Raw genomic sequence first — 9,791 nt, forward strand, 5'->3', positions numbered from 1 at the left:
CATGTATCATCTTTTTACTCATTATTCTCCATTAGGCCTTTATCTATATACTTATTTATATCCTTCAACATCATCCCAAGAACAACTACACAATTTCTATTTATGAAAACTTTATCATCTGAACTCTCATCTAGATTATCATTGTTCTCCTCATAATAATCATTAACATTCAGATAATCTCTTTCACCACTATCCCACTCTATCTCATTAAATCCTTGGAAAGATAAATAATAAAAATAGGCTACTATAATAAATTCAACAGTGTTTCTATTAAAAACTAATATTTCATCTAGTCAGAATTATATTTCATCTAAAAGATAGAAATCAGCGAGAGCAGGAAAATTAAAACAAGGATAGAAATTAAAACGAAGATAGAAATTAGAGTTATATTTCATCTAATCAGAGTTATATAAATAAGGAAAATTATATTTCATCTAATCAGTTATATTTTATCTAATCAGAGTTTTCTAATCAGCGTTGCTCACTATTGAAAATTAAAACAAAAATAGAAATCAGTAAGATCCAAACTTACCATAATTACAAAGCACGAAAACTCAACGCGAAGCAGTCACTTAGCAATTATAGAAGCAAATTGGAGCGATGATGTGTTAGTATTAGCCATTAGAGTCAATTATAAGATAATTGATAAGAAAATTTTTGTATCATATTTCATTAATAAAAGATAAAGTTTATGGTTATTATATTTACTTTAGATCCGTGCCAAATAAATAAGTATACTAATTTCTTAGAAGAGTAGGTTCTAGTATATAGCATATCAATTGGTTGAATTGATAGTGGAAAGTTTTATATATATATATATATATAACACTACTTTTAACTATTTATAGTCAAACATTAATATATATATAAAGATAGTTTAATACGTTGAGACTGTATGTAGGCCAACTAATGACTTAATCTCACAAGTCATGAATATAAGATATCAAGTTGATGCATGAGTGTATATATATTAAAAAATATGTACTAAATTGACTCGTATAAGAATGTTTCATGGATCGTTATATGAGTGTCATAAACATTCTCATACAAACCTGAAGTCTACGATTCTCTACATAAGGAGTTGTGTTTTTAGCATTGACAAGCATTACCTGTAATAAGGTGGACTATAAAGTCAATTACTCAATATGCAATAAGTTATGCGGAAGGATGTCAGTAATGTAAATGAGATCTATCCCTTTCATATGATGGAAGTGATATCTATGGATTAAGAAGACTACTAAAATACATGACCATGCTCAAATAAGTCAATCTGAGATATTAAACTCGTTTGGTTAACTGAGTCTACTTGGAGATCAAAAAGTACAAAGATTGATAAGAGAATGATATAGTTTATACCTCATGGAACAACCTAGATATCAAGGATGGAAAGATTGAGTTATATAAGATAAGCGACACAGAAAAGTTAGGTCGAATCTCAACATTCTCGTTACTTAGGTAGCAATGATGCATTGCTAGATGCCGCTTATTGCTTGTGTATCTAAAATGATTTTAGAAACACTGTCAACTTTATGAGAACCTATTGGATTACACACATAGAGAACATGTTAATTTATAGATAAGTTTATTTTAGTCTGACTAAAATACTATGGACCTTAAGATTAGTGGGTTAATCCACTGAATCCAGATTAGACTTAAATGAATTCAGATTAGACTCATTGAATTAATGGGTTAGACTTATTGGTTTATTGGGTTAATGACTTATTGTATTAATGGTTAATCCAATATATATTAACATTTAATCCATTAAAGAGGATTAATGTCCATTAAAAGAGATTAATGGAGCATTCATGAAAAGAGAGACCAAAAGGTAAAAGCCTTTTGTATTCATTGGATGAGTACAAAAGTCATTTGCAATGCATTTTTTATTAAGATTTTTTTTAGTCTTCTTCCTTTTCTTCTCTTGTCGAACATTTTGCTATTGCTAGCACAATGAAGGTTATTCTTCTCTGAAGGCTGAGTTTGTATTGTTGGGTTCGGAGCGCAGCGGAAGACATATATTGATCATGGATCTTTTCGTGGTACATATAGTTTTACACAAAAGTAACATAAAAACATACCTCGAGTCCTCGATAAGTGTGAATGATATCACAGACAGATAAGACAGATAAGAGCCCCATGTGTGACAAAGCCTTGGAAGCACTACGATCTCTTCCGAACGAAGAAGAAGTTGACGAGGAAAACTCGGAGAGAATGAATTCTCATCTTGCATCTTTCCGAGGATGACTACTTATAGCCTCCAAGGAATACAAAGAGTTAAGTTCTCAATAAATTCATCATTTATGATCTTCATTAATTAGGAAGATGAAGAGTTATAGACTTCATAAATTCTTCATTTATAACATTCATTATGATAACTCTTCAAATTCTTCATTAATTATCATTATGATGACTTTTTAAATTCTTCATTAATCATCATGATTATGACTATTCTAATTCTCTCTTCTTTATATCAAATAAATCCATATTTGATCTTGATCTCGACTAGCTTCCGATATCATTGTTCATGTCTACGTACTATGTGTGCGACCCTCTAGGTTTTATATACGAAGGCAGTGTAAATCTATACACATACTAAGGTAACCATCTAGCAACAATTTTTAGTCACCCAACGCGATAAAATTAATATCAGTCATAAACTATAAACCACTATGAACTGATTATTGTGTAATTCAATCTCTTCATCTAAGCCTACATCCCAATTAATTCGATACATTATGCATCATTATCAAATTAATTATTTTACTTGATTTCCAAGATATAATAGACTTCTCTTGAATGATAAATTATTCCTCCCATGGCCATGGATCTTGAGTCACTAATATCTCTATCAAGCGGCCAGGATGTTAACTCCTAATCCAAGAGAGCGATGAATCCTCTATTGACTCAACACTATTCTCTCTACGCTTTGTCATACACCCAACTACCGTATTAATCATAATCCGATTAAAGACTACTTTTAACGACGTCAAAACACATAACTTCATGCATAGAATAAATGAAGGTCTCAAGTCAAAAGATCAGTTACACTCGTTCATAAGAGGAATAACCAATGATGCTTAATATGTGGTTTCCTCTTGAGTGGGTCGTGTACACTGAGTGGGTCGTGTCCAGTGTACCTCTAAACTCAAGGCACCCCCAAGTACAACTTAAATATCCATTTCTCGGTCTATCTCGACCTAGTCATACTCAGTGTTGATCTAGATATTTATGTCCCCTCTAGATATCTATCCGATCAAGGACGATTTTCAGATTAATATACCCATTAATCTGTGGGACTTTATCATTAATCATATACGTATAGAAAAGTAAATAATTAATGATAAATTCTTGCCTTTATTAAATAATTATTTACAAAATACATAAGGAGTGTCTTGGTACATAAGTGCACACACTAATATGTACGACGAACAAAGAATATGTTCGTGTGGATACCGAAGAGGCGCGACCACTCTAATCGCGTTGAGATCTACCGAATCAAAGTTGTTGTGGGATTCTACCATTCACTTAACAAAGGTAACAATTTGATTAAACATGTATTCTGCATTCGCTTGTATCTCTAGATGGATCGATTTTTTTGCTGCATATATATGTTATTTTTTTGCAATAGATCCCTACACGACATGCATCAATCACAGAGCAGTAGCTCACAACAGTTGTAAATCAATCGTGAAAGCAACAATCTTGGAGTAGCTATAGCAGTCGTAGAAGAGAAAAAGAGGGATTGAAGGAGGAGTCGATGAGTGAGGAGGAAAAAGAAGAGTCTGTGAGTGAAAAGGAAGAAGAAATCGACAATTCAACGGAGGAGTCGATGGGTGAGGAGGAAGAAATCGACGATTCAGCGAAGGAGTCAACGGGTGAGGAGGAAGAAATCGGCAATTCGGCAGAAGAGAAAAAGGAAACGTTAGGGATATTTACATGATTTCCTTTTATTTACTTTTCCTTCATCTTTTTGTCTGTGGAAAGTTTTCTCTTATTCTACTTTCCTTATCTCTAAGTAAACAGAGACTAAATGTTCATAATTGTGTCGGTTAGTTATGGATAAAAAAATTCTCTTATTCTACTTTCCTTACCTCTAAATAAACAGAGGCTAAGTGTCCGTAATTGTGTCGGTTAATTGGGGATAAAAAAAACCTTATTATCGAGAAAGTGCATGTACCTTTGAGAACAATAATAGATAATTGATAAATCATACTTTTGATCAATATTTTCAATTAAGCTCTAATGTATCGTATTGCCACTAACAAGAAAATATGATATATGATTCAACTAAATTATCTAGTAGGGGTGTAAATAAATTAGGCCACTCATGAGTTATTCGAAGCTCGATTCGATAAAAATTTATTTGAGCTTATTTAATGAGTCTCGTTAAGATAAACAAATCAAGCTCAAGTTTCACAATACTCGGCTCGTTAGCTTGTGAACATATTCGTTAGTAAGCTCATGAATCAACTTTTAAATAAAAAAAATAATAATTTTGATATTAAATTTATAGATTTTACACTCTACTTATGAAAAATACAGATAAATATATTAAATTCATTTATTAGAATAAAATTATAAATTTTAATAAAAATATTATAATTTTTTCTAAATATATAATTTAGTTTTTAATGAATATTTAAATTTATAATTTATATTTATTAAACTCGTTTAAGCGCGATAAAAATTCAAATAAGCTCATGAGCGATAAATATATTCATTAAATAAAACTCAAATTCAACTTAATTATAAATAAATCAAACTCAAATATTCAACAATTCAATTCGTCTTTACTTATAATTACACCCCTAGGTGATATCTTTGTTAAAAATCGTGTTAACTCAATGCATTTAAATTTTGACAATTACTTTGGATGAAAGAATCTTACTTCCAAATTAATATACACATTGATTTATGTAAAATGGTGTGTACTCCAATCAAATATAATTAAGTTGTTTATTCTGAGGCACTTTTACCAATAAAGCTCCTTTATGAAACATATCCATCCAATTATGTTTTGAATCTTTATCATTTATTTTGATCCATTTTGATATCATGATTAGTATTCAATAACATGGGTGGAGTACGATTAATTAGATGGCTTAACATAACCATCCCTATTAATTGCCCTTTGGTGGACCCTACACCAAATCTAATCCTTTGTCCAATCAATTTATAATTTAATTAGCAAATATGTTGATGTAATCATCCTTGAATAAAGATTGATTAAGTTGACTAAACTTAAATTAACTCGAACTTGAGTTTCGATATTTAATAATATATGAGAGAGAAGTCAAGTAGGTTAATGGAGGACCGGATACTTGACTGGGAAAGCTATAACTGGAGATTAAAAAATGAAAAGTCTTAACTAGAGGTTAGACAATAGAAAGTCCTAATTAAGCTTAGGTAAGGAAAAATTCCTAACTAGAGATTAGACAACGAGAAGTCCTAACTAGATGTTAGACAACGAGAAATTCTAACTGGAGGTTAGACAATGAGAAGTTCTAAATGGAAGTTAAGCAGGTGAGAAGTCTACCGAATGACTAGTCATAATTGGAGGCTAGACAAGAGAAGTCTTAACTAGAAATTTGACAAGGGTGAGAAGTCTACCGAGTGACTAGTCCTAGATGATGGTTAAGAAAGGGAAGTCTAACGGGAAGGTTGGCAAGTGGAAAATCCAAGTAGGTCAAGAAGGATTGGATACTTGATGAGAAAGTCCAAGTGGGTCAAAGAATGACCAGACACTTGGTGATCGAAAGTCCAATAGAAAGTTGGAAAGAAAAGTCCAAGTGGGTCAAGGAGAATTGGATACTTGGTGAAGAAGCCTTGACAGGTCAAGGTTGACCGGATGCCAGGTAACAAGAAGTCCTAACAGGTCATGAATGACTGGATGTTGGGCGACGGAAGTCCTAGTAGGTTGAAGTTAACCGAATATCATGTAAGACGTGATTTCAATATTAAAAAGACTAAAATTAGGGTTAGCAATCGATTTGTGAGATTCATCAATTAATTGGTAACCCCCGAAAGTTCAGATTTTGTTGCTTTAATTGATTGACCTAATCAATTGAGTAGAGCTAATAGATTGGCAAGGATTACCAATGGATTGGAAGAAGGTTTTTGTGAAAAAAATATGATTTGGAATCTATTGGAGTAATCAATTAGGCTGTATTTCTTCACGAACAGAAATGTTTTAAATCAATTAAGGCAATCGATTTAGGATTCACCAATCGATTGGGCTAATCAATTGTGACCTTTTTCACGAGAGAACAGAAAATACGGGAATCGATTGGGTAATCAAATAGGCAACTTTTTCTCTTGTAAATAGAAGCTTCAGAATCGATTGGAAGCTGGTAATTGATAGATATGACTCACTAATTGATTAGACTTGTGTGAAAGAGTCATTTTTCAGATTTTGAAGAGTCGATCTGACGTAATAATTGATTTTTTTTTTTGGGGGGGGGGGGGGGGGGGGAAGGACAATCAATTAGGAAGTGTAAGTCAACCCTAGAAAAGATGTTTTCACAAAGATTCGAAGTCCACACAGCTAAGGTCGATTCTTGGGAGTTTTGGAGTAAAGTGTTATTGTATTTTCATCTATTAAGAGGCAATCCAAAGTAAGAAAAGAGTAAGAAATGTAAGATTCTTCATTGTAAATATTAAAGTCGTTCTTGATTGTATCTTGTATTTGTGTTCTTATTTTTTATTGTATTTCTTATTGATCATGTCCGAACCAGGGGTCAACGAACGCTGGGGATGTGGCGCTCCCTGCTGGATTCTCGAGGGCTCCGGCCAACCTGCAACAAAACCGAGCCGGGGGGGGGGGGTGTCCCGGCGACGGCCCTCCGACGATCAAGTCAGGCGAGGGAATAGATGAAGAAAGTGGCTGCAGGATGAAGACTCTCGTACCTCCGGTGAAGAAATGGAGACCTTATATAGACCTCTCAAAGGAGCCTGGGCACACCAATCGAAGCAATCACCTGCTTTCGACCATGCCCAGGTATGGGTCTGTCAGAAGGGTATCCATAAGGCCATACCGCTACTGTATCAACCTCTCCATGATGTGACGGCAAGATCCTTTATCGTGAAATCTTGTGTACGGCATAATCATCATACTTGCCTTTGCTGACATCCCATATCCTGAGCCGAACGAATAGGCCGCTCGGCTAACCTTTGTATCCTCGCCCTTATCCTGGCCGAACGGACCACCCGCTCGGCCCTTCGGTTCCAGCCGGGCAGACACCCGCTTGGCCATTCAGTCCTCCCGCCTTGGCTGTTAGAGTGTATACTAAAAGCCTAGCTTTTGGTATAAACATTTATCTAGAAATAAGAATCACATTGGTCAAATGTCTACATTTGTGATAAATGTAGTTGTTCAATTAATTTATATTGTAGATAACATGGTGTGTGGTGTCACACACAGAGGATCATGTTATCAGTACCTTATAAATTATAAACAGTAGCTCACGACCAAAATGGAAAGGAACAAACCATTAGAAGGTCGTAGTGTAATTAGGTATCAGTTTATCTTGACTGTATAATTACACTAGTACACTTAGAGTGTATTGAGTAGGACCATTTGAGGTCGTTTCTTTTATACTGATTTTATAAAGAAACAAAGACCTCGGTTATTATGGAAGTGTGTGCTCTTAATCTTAATATAATAACAAGCACATATATTTGATATTTATTTCTTTAATTTATCAATGGGTGAGATTTAGTTCAATGAATCAATAAGCCCGATAAGTTGGGAAATGGTATCACTTATAGTGTGTGTTGTTGATTATAGAAGGAAACTGTGTCCTAGAGATACTAGGTTGATAATGTCCTCAAGAGGAGCTCATAAGAATTGTCATGTTAAACCCTGCAGGTGGACCTAGTCCGACATGATGATAAGGTTGAGTGGTACTACTCTTGGACTAAGATATTAATTAAGTGAGTTGTCAGTAACTTACTTAATTAGTGGACATTTGTTATCTTAAACACAGGGAGACTAACACACTCATAATAAGAAGGAGCCCAAAATGTAATTTGGGATTGGTGCGGTAGTTCAATAATAGTTCTCTAGTGGAATGAATTATTATTGATAAAATTAAGTTGTGTGTTCGGGGCGAACACGGGATGCTTAATTTTATCGGGAGACCAAAACCAATTCCTCCTCTCGGTCCCTATCGTAGCCTCTAGTATATAGAGATTTATACCCACCGCATACCCACCTTCTTACCCATCCAATGGGGCCGGCCAAGCTAGCTTGGAACCCAAGCTAGGGCCGGCCAAGACCAAGTGGATGAGCCATGAAGGTGGCCGGCCACTAGAATATTAAAAAGGATTTTTATTAAAATTATTTCTTATGTGGATATCATGTTTTTAAAAGAGAGTTAAAAAAATTAAAAATTTCCTTTTATAACTTTCTACAAAAGATTAAGAGAAGAGATTAATCTCTTTCCTTATTTGTAGTTTAAAAGGATGGTTTTAATTTTTGGTAAAAACTTTCCTTATTTGTAAATCATCTACATGATTAAAAGAGAGTTTAAAATTTGAAATCTTTCCTTATTTGTTGATTAAAGGAGGATTTTAAATTTTAAGAAAACTTTCCTTTTTAAACATGTTCATGATTTAAAAGAGAGTTTAAAAAATTAAATATTCTCTTTTATAAGTTTCTACAAAAGATTAAGAAAAGATTTGATATCTTTCCTTATTTGTAGATTGAAAGAGATTTTAATTTTTAGAGATAACTTTCTTTTTATCCACATGTTTAAAAGAAAGATTTTAATTTATTAAATTTCCTTTTTATAAACCAATCATGAAGGGATAAAATTATTGGAGAAATTTTTATAAATTTCCGGAAACAAATTAGGAAGTTTTAATTCTTGTTTAATTAAAACTCTCCTTGATTTGAGGAAATAAGTGGCCGACCATGTTTTAGTGAGAAGAAAAATTATTTTAATTAAAATAAAATTTTCCTTTTCATGGCAAAAGAATTAAGGAAGTTTTTATTAAAATTTCCTTATTTGCCAAGACCAAGGATTATAAAAGAGGAGGTAGAGGCCTTCAGGGTGAACAACCTCTATTATTTTCTCCCTCTTTTCTTCCTTGGTGTGGCCGGCCTCCTTCCTTTCTCTTCTCTCCATCTTGTGGCCGGACCTCTCTTCCTCCTTGAAGATCAAGTGGTGGCCGGATTTTAGCTTGGAGAAGAAGGAGAGAAAGCTTACATCCCTTGGAGCTTGATTGATGGAAAAAGATCTTCATCTCTTGGAAGCATAGTGCTTGGCCGAAACTTGAAGAAAGGAGAAGAAGGTGCTTTGGTGGTTTCTCATCTCGGAAGATCGTTGCCCACACAACGTCCGAGGTTAGAAGAGGAATACGGTAGAAGATCAAGAGATTTTTCTATAAGGTATAACTAGTAATTTTTCTTTCCGCATCATACTAGTTATTTATGTAAATAATACCAAATACAAGAGGCTTACGATTCTAGTATTTCTACTATGTTTTTCGAAGTTGTGTTCTTTTATTTTTCTTTTCCTTGTGATTTGATTGTTCCTTTTGGTTGACCTAAAGTTATTTTAGGAAATTAAATATTAGATTTCCATAAAAGGTTTTGTCTAGTCGGTGGTGGTTGTTCCCATATCCAAGAAGGTCATGTGCCTCGCCACGTCAGTACTGGGAACCAATTATGGAAATTAATATTTAATGGAATTAATAACTTAGGTGATTTGGATCAAACGTGTTAAGTTCCGCAGGAGATCCAAGTCTAAACCTTAAAGAACAAATAGATTAAGTTTTGGATCAAACGT

The sequence above is a fragment of the Zingiber officinale genome, chromosome 6A (assembly GCF_018446385.1).
Source record: "Zingiber officinale cultivar Zhangliang chromosome 6A, Zo_v1.1, whole genome shotgun sequence".
Taxonomy (NCBI): Eukaryota; Viridiplantae; Streptophyta; class Magnoliopsida; order Zingiberales; family Zingiberaceae; genus Zingiber; species Zingiber officinale.